General features: G+C 41.6%; 1 pseudogene; it reads left to right on the forward strand.

Annotated features, from left to right (window-relative positions):
• The first annotated feature begins 393 nt into the window (after window positions 1-393).
• Window positions 394-16745, forward strand: LOC147999819 (interferon-inducible GTPase 1-like; annotated as a pseudogene).
• The last annotated feature ends 872 nt before the right edge of the window (window positions 16746-17617 follow it).

Here is a 17617-nt window from a genome sequence, read left to right on the forward strand (position 1 = left end):
TTATTGAGTTGACCTCTTGCCTTATGCCCTTCGCAGGGTCCAGTACACCCCTACTAACAAAAGTTTACCCATCAAATAGTCTATGTGTGACCACCTCCCATGATCTCTGAGATACATGCTGGATTATTATCAGATTGCCCCACTCCAATCTCTAAGTCCTTAAAGGAAATACAATTAACCTTGGCTAAGATTTTTCCCTCAGGTCCACGATGCTCAAATGGTTCCGTACCACCCATACTGGCCTCTTCACCCATTTCAACCCAGAGATGCTATATTGGTCCACTGCTTCAAAACCAACAGGATTCACCATAGGTGGAAAGGAGTTACATCATGATTCTCCTGATGCCTACTACCTTAAGGTTGCAGGGTTTCCTGCCTGTTGGAATTTGCACCATGACGGTCTGTTGGCTAGCAGTTTTATTGTTTGTTTTCAACCTAGGCAAAAATATTAGCAAGAATTGATCAAGAAATGAGAGAATTGAGAACAGCGGTTCTGCAGAATAGAACTACTATAAACTACCCGTTACTTAAACGTAACCTTCATTGTCAGCAATTTACTGGAATGTACTGTTTAATATCTCTGGTTTTTGAAATACTATTGACAAACAAATTGATTATCGAAGTGAAGAAATAGATGAAAACCCCTCAAACAAATTTTGAGGGGTGTATATGACTAAAATGGTTCTCCCACTTCATTGGCCCTCTAATATTATTTCCACTAGTTATCATAATCAGGCCCTACATGCTCTCTAATGTATTACACTTGAACATCTTTTAGATTAAATAATGCTAAAATTATTGTTACTCTTTGCTAGAATCATAGCTAGAATAGTTGCTGGCATTACTAAACACAGTCCCTTATCCAGAATTTGACAGGAACCCATTTCTAAAGGGAGAATGAAGAATGGCTTGACTCCATTTGAAAGGCAGGAGCCATTATGCTGTCTGGTTAATAGTAAGTTTTTATCGCTGTTTCCTTGACCTGTCCCAACCCATGGCCTTGACTTGTTTTGAGGAACACCCAAGTTAGGAGGGAACACCTTCCCTAGTTACAAGCCAGCCATGTCGTAATGGCTGCTAGTTTTGGTTTGGTTTTTTAAGACTTTTCTGTACTTCCTTACTGTTACATTGTCTTTGGTAAAACTGCTTTGCAAATATTCCTGACTTTACTCCTCAAAAGGGAAAGTCAGGAATTGCAAGGTATGTGAATCTTGTGAGGAAATAAGGTTGTAGTCAGAGGGGTGAGGTGGGTTGTGTCTTGGGTAAGACTAACTTTGATTGGAATCTGTACAGGAGCCCAGTGGCCTGTGTGACGTCAGGTCAAGCTGCACTTGTGGAATCCGGCATCAGGAAAATTATCTTTCAAGGTTGTGCTTGAACCTACTTAGTAAGCTGCTTCTCTGTGTTCTGCCTCAGTTTCCTAGCCCCACATTCTACATACTTTATCATTTTTGGACTGTGTAGGTTCTTCTGCCAAGAAATGAAAGGTTAATAGGTCGAAAGACAGCTAGTAGTTTGATATTTCACTTTCAGCTTCTTGGAAATGAAGGTGCTTCTGAAAAACAATCTTATCCACTTTTATCTTGGCCAGCATATACCTAGAGACAAGAAGTCAAAAGTATCCTGCCCAACCACCTTGCACCTTCCACTTTCCTTGAAGGAAGCAGGACTGGGGTTCATGTAAAAAGTTTAAAGCAGAATTGAGTGGTTCCTGCAGCTGAACCATAGCGTGTGAATCCAGGGGACACGGGCATTTCCACTAAGTGAGCAGGAGTGTTCAGATCTAACCTCTTACCCTCACCATCTCTTTTCTGTAAAGAGCTAATATGTAGCAAGACATTTAGCAAGATGCCTAGACACTGGGGGTCCTCAGCTAGGAAGCTAGGGGGATTTGATGGGAGGTGGGCAGATCTGGCTTGTGGATGGCCATTGCTCACATCATTCAAGGTGAGAGGCTTTAAAGAAATGATTTGGATGTTGGATTTGGTAAAATATATCCAATTAATTTGCTTGCCTCTTATTCCCGTCCTTAAAATGGTTGCAATGGATGTCAGGTAACCGACTATCTCTGCAGTGTGTCTGAGGTTTGTTGTCTCTCAGGCTCAAATTGCTTCCCAATTCAGGGTCAAATATTTAATCCCTAACATCCCTGGGGACACTGAACTGTGGAGAAGAGGTCTCTCTACAGGCTGCTTCTGCTGGAGCTGGCTGTAGAAATCTGTGTCCCAAGAGTTGTGTTCAAACCCTTCAAAAATAATTTTATTTATTGCAAAGCAGGAGAGCTAAGGATCTTCTCGGCGTCAGTGAGGAACATGCGCTGTGTCAGGACATGATGGCAGCTGGCCTTTTAGGCAGGCCTCCTTTTGTAATGGCGGCAGCTGTGCCATAGCCTTCGTCTGCTATGTTCCTCTTCCTTGGGAAGACCTTGCAGATGCCTAGTACTGTGGAGTCTGCATCACAAAACCAGGAGCAGGAATAGAAAGAAAGGGAGGAGGGAACTGAAGAGTTGAGAACAGCTTGTGTTCTGTCCCTGTATCCTGGCTAACTGAAGTAGAACCTACAGAAAGGTAATAAAATGAATGACCAGATGGCTACTGGGGGAGAGCATCAAGGAAAGGAATCAGTCACTAAGTACAAAGTCCTGAGATGTGAAGACAGCCCAAGATAAGGGGTGGCTGGAGTTCTGACACTAGCAGCTCCAGAGGTGTCATAATTAAACCCGAAGGTTGAGCTGTATGCAGAAAGTACACTGTACACCTAATGAAGGCTTCCTGAGTGTAATGGGGATCCTAGCAGTGCCTCTCAGAATTGCTTTGACTTCAATGTCAATAGGATGACTCTGGCTATTTGATAACCCATGTTGTTGCAAGAGCAGTCACAGGAAATACAGTAATCTTGATGCCCATAATCAATCTGGGATTGAGGAGATCTTGCAGAAGATAATGTAGGAGGAATGATCAGTCGTGAGTGGATTTGGAAATAGAACTTAAGTCTGCTTACACACTTGATATGGGTAAGACAAAGAGATGAGGCCCCCAAGGTAACAACAGGGTAGAGGGGATGTGAATTACTGTTTCCTTAAAGGATGGGAAGGTTCCTTGTGCTGCCATGGGAGGTCTTGTAGGCAGGTTTGTGGAGAATAAAGAGCAGAAATATGAATTATGAACTAATTACCCAACAATCAAACTCAGGTCTTTGGCCTGGCAGCAAGTGTATTCACCTACTAGCCAGCTTGATAGACTTCATATTTTTTGGGACATGACCTTAAGTAGCCCAGGCTATCCTCTAATTAATTATGTACTAAGTATGACCTTGAATTACTGGCCCACTTAGCTCAACTTCCTGAGTACCAGAATTATAGAAATCTACAACCACATGCATTTCATGAGGTCTTAGAAATTGCACCTAGGACCTGACTCATACTGAAAAAGCACTTTACTCTAACAATTGACCTGTATATCTGTCCTGCACAGTTGGATTCTTTTCATGAAATAAACAGTGGATCTACATGATGACTTGAGGACACTGAAATATTGTACTGATAAGTGGATTTTTTTTTCTTTTTTCTTTTTTTTTTTTTTCTCGGAGCTGGGGACCGAACATAAGTGGATTTTAACATGAACTTTAACATTAAAAAAGTTTTATATTGGGTTGGGGATTTAGCTCAGTGGTAGAGCGCTTGCCTAGCAAGCACAAGGCCCTGGGTTCGGTCCCCAGCTCCGAAAAAAAAAAAAAGTTTTCTATTTTTACAAGCTTACATTCCTCAAGATGAGTTCCAATTCATGAAAAGGACAGAAGGAAAGTAGATTCCAGGCAAATTAAAAATTACTTCAACCAAATGTATTACCTGGACTTACTGACATCCTTTGAAAACAAAACGAACAAATAAGAACAGACAATGTTTATGTGATCATTACAGATTTGGCATTGATTAAACACTGATGTTGATCATTATTCGTTTTTACTTGTTTTTTGAGTTTGAGAAACTAGAAGTATGTCGATGAAGTTCCCACACATTTGAAGGCACACACTGAAGGAAGTGTACACGCATGGAGACGACATTCGGTTCCGTACGGAATACTCCACTCAGGTTACGTGCCGCACAGTTGCTTGTGTTTTTATAGTTGCTGGTGCTGGCCCCGGGACACATGAAAGTCTTTATATTATTTCCCGTTATTTAAGTTTTATTTTTCCATACTTAAGGGATCAATTGAGAGGCAGTAGATACCTGATACCTGTTCTGGTTTGCTTTATATTGTGAAAAACACCGTGACCAGAAGCATGTGGGGGAGAAAAGTGTTTTGTGGGGCTTACAAGTTGTGATCACAGAGCATCACTGAGCAAAGTCAGGGCAGAAGCTCAGGCAGGAACAATAAGCGAATGCTGCTTGTTGGCTTGCTCCCCGTAGTTAGAGCATTTGCTTTAATCAAAACCCACTACCGGGGTTGGGGATTTAGCTCAGCGGTAGAGCGCTTGCCTATCAAGCGCAAGGCCCTGGGTTTGGTCCCCAGCTCCGGGGGGGGGGGGGGGGGGGGGGGGGGGACAAAACACTACCACTTGCCCAGGTATCGTAACACCCACACTGACCTGGGACACACTGACCTGGGACCTTGACGTCAATCCTCAGTCAAGAAAATGTTCCGCTCCCTGGGGCCTCCAGTCTCTCTAGAGTTAATTAGGCACATCTTCTCTCACTGAGCCAAGACCTGGCAGTCCTCGGCTGTTTACATGTTGAGGTCTGGTGGGGGGTTGGGGGATGGGTAGGAATGGGACATTCTCTAGGAGTAATGGGAGGAGGTATGGGATGTGGAACAGTCAGAGGGCAGCCTGGGAGGGGGATAAAGACTGCACTGTAAAAAAAAAAAATTAAAGAATAAAAAAAAAGGAAGAAAATGTCCTAACGGCTCGCCCACAGTCCAATCTGATAAAGGCAGTTCCTCAACGGAGGTTTCCACTACCAAAAGGAATCTAGATTGTTTCTGGTTGACAAAGAATAATCAGCAAAATACACACATATGGGAACTAGCCAACATCAGAACGTAACCGACTCTGAGGTATAGGGAACACAGTGAGAAGCACAAAGGCATCTTCGATCTCTTGCAACTTACTCTCTCTTCCTGCTTTCAGTACCTGTTTTTGCTCACAATCGTGGGTCAGTTCTTCTCTAATACACTTAAGGATGAAGACTGGAAATTTGGAGTCTTCACTCCAAATATGCTTCACTGCATATTTTAGGAAGTATAAGCCAGAAACCAAAATCATTTCTGAGGAAATCACCCGTTTAATAGAATTATGCCTGAAAAGGGGGGACCTTCAAGGGGCAAACTCTGTAATCAGTGATGCATTAAAAAACATTGATATTGCCCCAATAAATATTGCTGTGACAGGAGTGTCTGGAGCAGGGAAGTTCAGCCTCATCAATGCCCTGAGAGAGGTTAAAGATGAAGGGGAAGGTGCAGCTGAAGTGGGGGTAGCAGAGTCAACCATGAAGACAGATTCATATGAACAACCCCAAAATTAAAAGTTTGACATTATGGGACTTGCCTGGTATTGAAACTCAGAAATTTCAACAAAAAAAAAATTATCTGGAAAAAGTAGAGTTCAAAAAGTACGACTTTTTCATTATTGTTTCTTCCATACAAATAGCAAAACATGAAGTAGACCTTGCCAAAGCAATTGGAATTATGAAAAAGAATTACTATGTTGTGAGAACCAAGGTGGACTCTGATCTAGAAAGAGGAGAGATCCACAGACCACATAGCTTTAACAGAGAAAACACACTGAACCAGATCTGAGGGGACTGTCTGGATACATCTAGGGACAATGAAATTGATGAACCTCAGCTTTTCTTAATATCTGACCACAATTTATCTGACTATGATTTTCCAGTCCTGATGGACACCCTGATTAAGGACCTTCCTGCTGAAAAACGCCACAACTTTCTGCCTTCCTTGCCTAATATTACTGAGGCAGCCATTCAAAAAAAAAAAGTACAACTCTACTAAGCAGTTTATCTGGTTGGAGGCGATGAAGGATGGAGTTTTGGCAACTGTTCCCGTAGTGGGCATTTTAAACGACTTGGATATGGAGGGGCTGCAGGTATCGAGACCTCTTGGGAGCAGAGGACGAATCCCTAGCATTCCTGGCTAAGGATGCCCAAGTGCCGTTGACCTACTGAAAAAAGAAAACTTAAATCTCCTTATTTGTTGGGAATTAAGAAAGAGGAAGCATTAGGAGTATTGCTTTGGAACTGTTTGGAGAAATTTACTTCAGCTAATGATGGGTTCCTGGCAACAGGTCTTTACTTTGGGAAAACCTATTACTTGCAAACGTATTTCCTTGATACAGTGACTGAAGAGCCCAAAGTTCTCCTTAAAGAGGCGTATTCAAAAATATCGCTCAAACTCAATTGGCCCACAGCTGCTGACAATTATGAGACCAGCGGGTTAATTCCAGGGAATCATTAGATAAATTCATGCTCTGACATCTGTGTTTTATACCAGCCAATCCACTACAACTGTGGGAAAACCTAAGGACTAGGGTTAGGGGAATTCTATGTTCAATTCCTCTTCAACTCTCTACATTCCTCCTTTTTTTCCATTTTTATTAAATTTCTTATTTACATTTCAATGTTATTCCCTTTCCCGGTTTCCTGTCCATCAGCCCCCCAACCCCACCCCTCCCTTTCTATGTGGGTGGTCCACTCCCAATCCACCACCCATTACTGCCCCCTCAACAATCACATTCACTAGGGGTACAGCTTTGGCAGGACCAAGGGCCCAAGGGCTTCCCCTTCCACTGGTGCCCTTACTAGGCTATTCATTGCTACCTATGCAGTTGGAGCCCAGGGTCAGTCTTTGGGTAGTGGTTTAGCCCCTGGAAGCTCTGGTTGGTTGGCATTGTTATTCTTATGGGGTCGCAAGCCCCTTCAGCTCTTTCAGTCCTTTCTCTAATTCCTCCAACAGGGGTCCCGTTCTCAATTCAGTGGTTTGCTGCTGGCATTCGCCTATGTATTTGCTGTATTCTGGCTGTGTCTCTCAGGAGAGATCTACATCTGGCTCCTGTCAGCCTGCACTTCTTTGCTTCATCCATCTTATCTAGTTTGGTGACTGTATATGTATGGGCCACATGTGAGACAGGCTCTGAATGGCCGTTTCTTCAGTCTCTGCTCTAAATTCTGCCTCCCCATCCCCAACTAAAGGGCCAGTAAATATCTTCAACAAAATCATAGAAGAAAACTTCCCTAACCTAGAGAAAGAGACGCCCATAAACATACAAGAAGCCTACAGAACTCCAAATAGATTGGACCAGAAAAGAAACTCCTCCTGTCACATATTAGTCAAAACACCAAATGCACAAAACAAAGAAAGAATATTAAAAGCAGTAAGGGAAAAAGGTCAAGTAACATATAAAGGCAGACCTATCAGAATCACACCAGACGTCTCACCACAGACTATGAGAACCAGAAGATCCTGGACAGATGTCATACAGACCCTAAGAGAACTTTCTACATTCCTAACACCTTGTTCTCTGTCTTTTAACTCTATGTGCATGCTTGAACACACATACACACACACACACACACACACACACACACACACACACACACTGAGCTCTGTGTCACCACTATGCTTACTTAAAATAACTTTCTATTGTAACCTCTACCTGTCTGGAATTTGTGTACAACTATTCCTTTCTTTTCCTGCATCCTGCTCTGATATGCACATTGCATTTCACAAGGTACACATGCATACACACACACACACACACACACACACACACACACACACACACCTGAACATTACTTCTCACCCTCATTAAGCCTGTGTTAGAAAGTGACTAGCATGGCTTACAGATTCTATCAACAAGAAGATTAAGAACCAAAATAAAAGAAACCATCACCACTAATCACAAGTTTGCTATTGACCAATCAGTTCCTAAAATTACCCATCAGAACCCTTCTAGAGACAATAAAGAACATCTATAATTCTGTCCCAGGACTGGTGGAGAACCCTGAGGTCCTTCTTTCTATCATCACCTATCTTGGTTCTGATCATGAAAAACTGCTAAAATTCTTGATAAATTGTTGCTTACAAAGAGTGTCTGCTGTTGGTATTTGACATTTCCGGTACATCTTTGACATGTTACTGTTGATTACTGGCAATGTTGCTTTTGTCAGTTGATAATCTCAATTCCTGTTTCCAGGCCTAACACACTGTTTTCCTTAAAATAGAATACAATCATCAGTGCCTGAGTAAGAAGGGCTGAAAAAGAAACAGAAGAAGGAAATAGTGTCATAATAATAACAGCACAGAATAATGTCCTGTAGACTTATTTCTCCAACATCTGCACACTGGCCATCTAAGATCCAGGTGCCACCATGGTCAGGTCCTTGGGGAGATCAATCATCTTCATGTCCACACTTGATTTTCCTTTCTGCATGTGTGGATTGTTCTGGATCTTTCTATGAAAATATCACTCCTGCCATTGTGTCAGCCTCATGACCTCTGCTAGCAACCTTAACCTTTCAAAAACCCCCAGTATCATCGAGTGGGAACTTAGTTGTTAATAAATTCATTTCACATAGTAGTAATATAAGGCAAATTATTGAGTATATGACACCTATTTACAATGAAAAAAAATCTCAAACTATTTTAAAGTTTAATTGAGATAAAGATTGAACATCCCTTATCCAAAATGCTGGGGCCTACAAATATCAGTTTTCTTCACTGTACACAAGCAGCTGTTATATAAAAATAATCTATAAAGATACAAGGTTATGTTGGCTTATGGTTTCAGAGTTTCCACGACATAATTGGGCAGATCTATTGATTTAGGTCTTTCACGATGGTGTTGGATAACAACTGGTGGTCGACATGCAGTCATGTAAACTTTTCGCCTCACAGCCAGGAAGCAAAAGCAATAAAGGGACAGGGTCTCTCAAACCCCTTCAAGGACATACACACAACACCTAAACACCCTCACTAGACCCCCACATACGGAAGGCTCTACCGCTTACCAGGGCTGGAGAGATGGCTCAGCAGTGAAGAACACTGGCTGCTCTTCCAAAGGACCCAGCTTCAAGTCCTAGAACCACGTGCTAACTCACAACTCTCTGTAACTCCAGTTCCAGGTTACTGGCCTCTGCAAGCACCCCATGGACATGGTGCACTTACATACACACACACACACACACACACACACACACACTCATACACACACATACACACACATACACACACACACTCACACACATACACACACACACATACACATACACACTCACACATATACACACATACATACACATACACACACATACACACACACAGGAAATACAGACATACACATTTTTAAATTTTTAATATAACAAAATATATCTGTAAAACATAAATAAGAGATGTACTTAAGAAGAGACTAATACACCCACGGATCCCGGCCCGCAGCAGCTCTCTGCCCCCAGACCCTGTGAGAGAGAGACCCAACCGCCTGGTCAGGTGGGCACTCCTGAGGCTACAGAGCGGAAGAGACCACCAACACTGCTCACCCCTGCCCACATCCCTGGCCCAAGAGGAAACTGTATAAGGCCTCTGGGCTCCCGTGGGGGAGGGCCCAGGAGCGGCAGGACCCCTGCCTCAGACACCACCGGAACCTGAAGGAAACAGACCGGATAAACAGTTCTCTGCACCCAAATCCCGTGGGAGGGAGAGCTGAACCTTCAGAGAGGCAGACAAGCCTGGGAAACCAGAAGAGACTGCTCTCTGCACACACATCTCAGACGCCAGAGGAAAAAGCCAAAGACCATCTGGAACCCTGGTGCACTGAAGCTCCCGGAAACGGCAGCACAAGTCTTCCTGGTTGCTGCCGCTGGAGAGAGCCCGTGGGCAGCACCCCACGAGCGAACTTGAGCCTCGGGACCACAGGTAAGACCAACTTTTCTGCTGCAAGAAAGCTGCCTGGTGAACTCAAGACACAGGCCCACAGGAACAGCTGAAGACCTGTAAAGAGGAAAAACTACACGCCCGAAAGCAGAACACTCTGTCCCCATAACTGACTGAAAGAGAGGAAAACAGGTCTACAGCACTCCTGACACACAGGCTTATAGGACAGTCTAGCCACTGTCAGAAATAGCAGAACAAAGTAACACTAGAGATAATCTGATGGCGAGAGGCAAGCGCAGGAACCCAAGCAACAGAAACCAAGACTACATGGCACCATCGGAGCCCAATTCTCCCATCAAAACAAACATGGAATATCCAAACACACCAGAAAAGCAAGATCTAGTTTCAAAATCATTTTTGATCATGATGCTGGAGGACTTCAAGAAAGACGTGAAGAACTCCCTTAGAGAACAAGTAGAAGCCTACAGAGAGGAATCGAAAAAATGCCTGAAAAAATCGCAAAAATCCCTGAAAGAATTCCAGGAAAACATAAATAAACAAGTAGAAGCCCATAGAGAGGAGACACAAAAATCCCTGAAAGAATTCCAGGAAAACATAAATAAACAAGTAGAAGCCCATAGAGAGGAGACACAAAAATCCCTGAAAGAATTCCAGGAAAACACAATCAAACAGTTGAAGGAATTAAAAATGGAAATAGAAGCAATCAAGAAAGAACACATGGAAACAACCCTGGATATAGAAAACCAAAAGAAGAGACAAGGAGCTGTAGATATAAGCTTCACCAACAGAATACAAGAGATGGAAGAGAGAATCTCAGGAGCAGAAGATTCCATAGAAATCATTGACTCAACTGTCAAAGATAATGTAAAGCAGAAAAAGGTACTGGTCCAAAACATACAGGAAATCCAGGACTCAATGAGAAGATCAAACCTAAGGATAATAGGTATAGAAGAGAGTGAAGACTCCCAGCTCAAAGGACCAGTAAATATCTTCAACAAAATCATAGAAGAAAACTTCCCTAACCTAAAAAAAGAGATACCCATAGACATACAAGAAGCCTACAGAACTCCAAATCGATTGGACCAGAAAAGAAACACCTCCCGTCACATAATTGTCAAAACACCAAACGCACAAAATAAAGAAAGAATATTAAAAGCAGTAAGGGAAAAAGGTCAAGTAACATATAAAGGGAGACCTATCAGAATCACACCAGACTTCTCGCCAGAAACTATGAAGGCCAGAAGATCCTGGACTGATGTCATACAGACCCTAAGAGAACACAAATGCCAGCCCAGGTTACTGTATCCAGCAAAACTCTCAATTAACATTGATGGAGAAACCAAGATATTCCATGACAAAACCAAATTTACACAATATCTTTCTACAAATCCAGCACTACAAAGGATAATAAATGGTAAAGCCCAACATAAGGAGGCAAGCTATACCCTAGAAGAAGCAAGAAACTAATCATCTTGGCAACAAAACAAAGAGAATGAAAGCACACAAACATAACCTCACATCCAAATATGAATATAACGGGAAGCAATAATCAGTATTCCTTAATATCTCTCAATATCAATGGCCTCAACTCCCCAATAAAAAGACATAGATTAACAAACTGGATACGCAACGAGGACCCTGCATTCTGCTGCCTACAGGAAACACACCTCAGAGACAAAGTCAGACACTACCTCAGAGTGAAAGGCTGGAAAACAACTTTCCAAGCAAATGGTCAGAAGAAGCAAGCTGGAGTAGCCATTCTAATATCAAATAAAATCAATTTCCAACTAAAAGTCATCAAAAAAGATAAGGAAGGACACTTCATATTCATCAAAGGAAAAATCCACCAAGATGAACTCTCAATCCTAAATATCTATGCCCGAAATACAAGGGCACCTACATACGTAAAAGAAACCTTACTAAAGCTCAAAACACACATTGCACCTCACACAATAATAGTGGGAGATTTCAACACCCCACTCTCATCAATGGACAGATCATGGAAACAGAAATTAAACAGTGATGTCGACAGACTAGGAGAAGTCATGAGCCAAATGGACTTAACGGATATTTATAGAACATTCTATCCTAAAGCAAAAGGATATACCTTCTTCTCAGCTCCTCATGGTACTTTCTCCAAAATTGACCATATAATTGGTCAAAAAACGGGCCTCAACAGGTACAGAAAGATAGAAATAATCCTATGCATGCTATCGGACCACCACGGCCTAAAACTGGTCTTCAATAACAATAAGGGAAGAATGCCCACATATACGTGGAAATTGAACAATGCTCTACTCAATGATAACCTGGTCAAGGAAGAAATAAAGAAAGAAATTAAAAACTTTTTAGAATTTAATGAAAATGAAGATACAACATACCCAAACTTATAGGACACAATGAAAGCTGTGCTAAGAGGAAAACTCATAGCGCTGAGTGCCTGCAGAAAGAAACAGGAAAGAGCATATGTCAGCAGCTTGACAGCACACCTAAAAGCTCTAGAACAAAAAGAAGCAAATACACCCAGGAGGAATAGAAGGCAGGAAATAATCAAACTCAGAGCTGAAATCAACCAAGTAGAAACAAAAAGGACCATAGAAAGAATCAACAGAACCAAAAGTTGGTTCTTTGAGAAAATCAACAAGATAGATAAACCCTTAGCCAGACTAACGAGAGGACACAGAGAGTGTGTCCAAATTAACAAAATCAGAAATGAAAAGGGAGACATAACTACAGATTCAGAGGAAATTAAAAAAATCATCAGATCTTACTATAAAAACCTATATTCAACAAAACTTGAAAATCTTCAGGAAATGGACAATTTCCTAGACAGATACCAGGTATCGAAGTTAAATCAGGAACAGATAAACCAGTTAAACAACCCCATAACTCCTAAGGAAATAGAAGCAGTCATTAAAGGTCTCCCAACCAAAAAGAGCCCAGGTCCAGACGGGTTTAGTGCAGAATTCTATCAAACCTTCATAGAAGACCTCATACCAATATTATCCAAACTATTCCACAAAATTGAAACAGATGGAGCACTCCCGAATTCCTTCTATGAAGCCACAATTACTCTTATACCTAAACCACACAAAGACACAACAAAGAAACAGAACTTCAGACCAATTTCCCTTATGAATATCGACGCAAAAATACTCAATAAAATTCTGGCAAACCGAATTCAAGAGCACATCAAAACAATCATCCACCATGATCAAGTAGGCTTCATCCCAGGCATGCAGGGATGGTTTAATATACGGAAAACCATCAACGTGATCCATTATATAAACAAACTGAAAGAACAGAACCACATGATCATTTCATTAGATGCTGAGAAAGCATTTGACAAAATTCAACACCCCTTCATGATAAAAGTCCTGGAAAGAATAGGAATTCAAGGCCCATACCTAAACATAGTAAAAGCCATATACAGCAAACCAGTTGCTAACATTAAACTAAATGGAGAGAAACTTGAAGCAATCCCACTAAAATCAGGGACTAGACAAGGCTGCCCACTCTCTCCCTACTTATTCAATATAGTTCTTGAAGTTCTAGCCAGAGCAATCAGACAACAAAAGGAGATCAAGGGGATACAGATCGGAAAAGAAGAGGTCAAAATATCACTATTTGCAGATGACATGATAGTATATTTAAGTGATCCCAAAAGTTCCACCAGAGAACTACTAAAGCTGATAAACACCTTCAGCAAAGTGGCTGGGTATAAAATTAACTCAAATAAATCAGTTGCCTTCCTCTATACAAAAGAGAAACAAGTCGAGAAAGAAATTAGGGAAACGACACCCTTCATAATAGACCCAAATAATATAAAGTACCTCAGTGTGACTTTAACCAAGCAAGTAAAAGATCTGTACAATAAGAACTTCAAGACACTGAGGAAAGAAATTGAAGAAGACCTCAGAAGATGGAAAGATCTCCCATGCTCATGGATTGGCAGGATTAATTTAGTAAAAATGGCCATTTTACCAAAAGCAATCTACAGATTCAATGCAATCCCCATCAAAATACCAATCCAATTCTTCAAAGAGTTAGACAGAACAATTTGCAAATTCATCTGGAATAACAAAAAACCCAGGATAGCTAAAGCTATCCTCAACAATAAAAGGAATTCAGGGGGAATCACTATCCCTGAACTCAAGCAGTATTACAGAGCAATAGTGATAAAAACTGCATGGTATTGGTACAGAGACAGACAGATAGACCAATGGAATAGAATTGAAGACCCAGAAATGAACCCACACACCTATGATCACTTGATTTTTGACAAAGGAGCCAAAACCATCCAATGGAAAAAAGGTAGCATTTTCAGCAAATGGTGCTGGTTCAACTGGAGGGCAACATGTAGAAGAATGCAGATCGATCCATCCTTATCACCCTGTACAAAGCTTAAGTCCAAGTGGATCAAGGACCTCCACATCAAACCAGACACACTCAAACTAATAGAAGAAAAACTAGGGAAGCATCTGGAACACATGGGCACTGGAAAAAATTTCCTGAACAAAACACCAATGGCTTATGCTCTAAGATCAAGAATCGACAAATGAGATCTCATAAAACTGCAAAGCTTCTGTAAGGCAAAGGACACTGTGGTTAGGACAAAACGGCAACCAACAGATTGGGAAAAGATCTTTACCAATCCTACAACAGATAGAGGCCTTATATCCAAAATATACAAAGAACTCAAGAAGTTAGACCGCAGGGAAACAAATAACCCTATTAAAAAATGGGGTTCAGAGCTAAACAAAGAATTCACAGCTGAGGAATGCCGAATGGCTGAGAAACACCTAAAGAAATGTTCAACATCTTTAGTCATAAGGGAAATGCAAATCAAAACAACCCTGAGATTTCACCTCACACCAGTGAGAATGGCTAAGATCAAAAACTCAGGTGACAGCAGATGCTGGCGAGGATGTGGAGAAAGAGGAACACTCCTCCATTGTTGGTGGGATTGCAGACTGGTACAACCATTCTGGAAATCAGTCTGGAGGTTCCTCAGAAAATTGGACATTGAACTGCCTGAGGATCCAGCTATACCTCTCTTGGGCATATACCCAAAAGATGCCTCAACATATAAAAGAGACACATGCTCCACTATGTTCATCGCAGCCTTATTTATAATAGCCAGAAAATGGAAAGAACCCAGATGCCCTTCAACAGAGGAATGGATACAGAAAATGTGGTACATCTACACAATGGAATATTACTCAGCTATCAAAAACAACGAGTTTATGAAATTCGTAGGCAAATGGTTGGAACTGGAAAATATCATCCTGAGTGAGCTAACCCAATCACAGAAAGACATACATGGTATGCACTCATTGATAAGTGGCTATTAGCCCAAATGCTTGAATTACCCTAGATCCCTAGAACAAACGAAACTCAAGACGGATGATCAAAATGTGAATGCTTCACTCCTTCTTTAAATGAGGAAAAAGAATGCCCTTGGCAGGGAAGGGAGAGGCAAAGATTAAAACAGAGACTGAAGGAACACCCATTCAGAGCCTGCCCCACATGTGGCCCATACATATACAGCCACCCAATTAGACAAGATGGATGAAGCCAAGAAGTGCAGGCAGAAAGGAGCCGTATGTAGATCTCTCCTGAGAGACACAGCCAGAATTTGGCAAATACAGAGGCTAATGCCAGCAGCAAACCCCTGAACTGAGAACAGGACCCCCGTTGAAGGAATCAGAGAAAGAACTGGAAAGCTTGAAGGGGCTCGAGACCCCATATGAACAACAATGCCAAGCAACCAGAGCTTCCAGGGACTAAGCCACTACCTAAAGACTATACATGGACTGACCCTGGACTCTGACCTCATAGGTAGCAATGAATATCCTAGTAAGAGCACCAGTGGAAGGGGAAGCCCTGGTTCCTGCTAAGACTGAACCCCCAGTGAACTAGACTATGGGGGGAGGGCGGCATTGGGGGGAGGGTTGGGAGGGGAACACCCATAAGGAAGGGGAGGGGGGAGGGGGATGTTTGCCCGGAAACCGGGAAAGGGAATAACACTTGAAATGTATATAAGAAATACTCAAGTTAATAATAATAAAAAAAAAGAAGAGACTAATACATCTTCAAGAATGTCAGGTTTGCAATTGTCTTCAAACAAGTTTAATGGGAAGCTTTTCTTTAAAAGTCCTCAATTCCGCATAAGCCTGAGAAGATACTATGAACCTCATACAATATGTTTCTTTTTTGTCACACAAGAAATTCTGGGGGGTAGGGGCGGAGAAGATTTTAAAAGTTAGTAATTCTTTTTAAGTTTGTGTCTTTTTCATTGCTAGTTAAGGAGCTGGTTGTCTGAAAATAAACTCAGTACAAAACTGAGCTTCATTCCTTGATAATGATAAGGACATGAATATGATGGTGAAGTGGCAATAACTTCGCAAAACCCATATGTGCGGACTCAGGAGGCTGAGGCAGGAGAATTGCAAGTTAGACAGTGTGATAGATGCTAAGAATATAGTAACAAGGGCTGAAGAGATGGCTCAGTGATTAAGGCACTGACTGCTCATCCAGAGGTCCTGAGTTCAATTCCCAGCAACCACATGGTGGCTCTACAACCACATATAATGGGATCCAGTGCCCTCTTCTAGTGTATGGGAAGACAGCTACAGTGTACTCATATACATTAAATAAATAATATTTTTAAAAGAATATAGAAACAAGAATAAACTCAGTCTGTTGTTTTTTTCTTTTTTAAGACAAGGCCTCCTGTACTCCAGGTTGGCCTCGGACACTCTTTGTAGCCACAGGATGACTTTGAACTCCTGATCCTTCTGTCTCTACTTCTACAGGTGTGGTAACCCCATGCTCACCTAGACTTAGTCTTTGTCCTTATTGCTATGTGGTAGGAAGGCAAGCATTAAACTACAGTGACTTCCCTTTGAGATTAGAGCTGTGTCTACATTCTCTTCTAATTTAGAGGCTCTTTAGGAGCGTTATGGCTGGGTTCCAGATCCTACTCATCTTTGTTCTGACAGTTTGCCTATGGTGTGACTTAGTAAATGCTTGTAAAGCTGTGTTTTTAAAAAGAAGAGAGAACTACAGAAGAAAGAAAACTAATGGACAGCAGAAAAGAAAAACAAAGATTGGCTTGGTGTGAGGTAAGCCTTCCGTACTGTAGTCACTGAGTGTGCAGCTGGAAACCAATTCTACAATCCTGCTAGCTGTTTACTTTTGGCACTAACACCATTCTCTAAGTCAAATTTGTGATTATAGGTAATGTTGTCATATTGGTGATCATATAAAGGACTTAACATATACTAAAAGTTCAATGAGAAAGGGTATTGTGGGGCTGGGGAGAGGATGGTTCAGTGACTAAAGGTCCTGCCTGCTAAACCTGAGGACCTGAGTTCAATCCCCTGAGCGTACATGGTTTAAACTGAAAATAAACTCCCACAAGTTGTCCTCTGTCCTCTAGACCCAAATTATGGGCAGTGTACACTCTAATACATACACACAGAGACAGACATGGAAAAATGTAAAACATAAGTAATAAAATTTTTAAATTGAGAAAGTATCATGATTTACCTTAGGGAAGAATGCAATTCAGAAGGACCAAGAAAGAAGGGAGAAAATAAAATGAATTCTATTAAACTCTGTCATTTTTTGTGGAGGGGGGAGGTGCTCTCTGAAGGTGTAAGTGATTAATGGCTGTGATTAAGATTAATCATTGAGGGGGTGGGGAAATG

The sequence above is a fragment of the Rattus norvegicus genome, chromosome 18 (assembly GCF_021556685.1).
Source record: "Rattus norvegicus strain SHRSP/BbbUtx chromosome 18, alternate assembly SHRSP_T2T, whole genome shotgun sequence".
In the NCBI taxonomy this organism is placed as follows: Eukaryota; Metazoa; Chordata; class Mammalia; order Rodentia; family Muridae; genus Rattus; species Rattus norvegicus.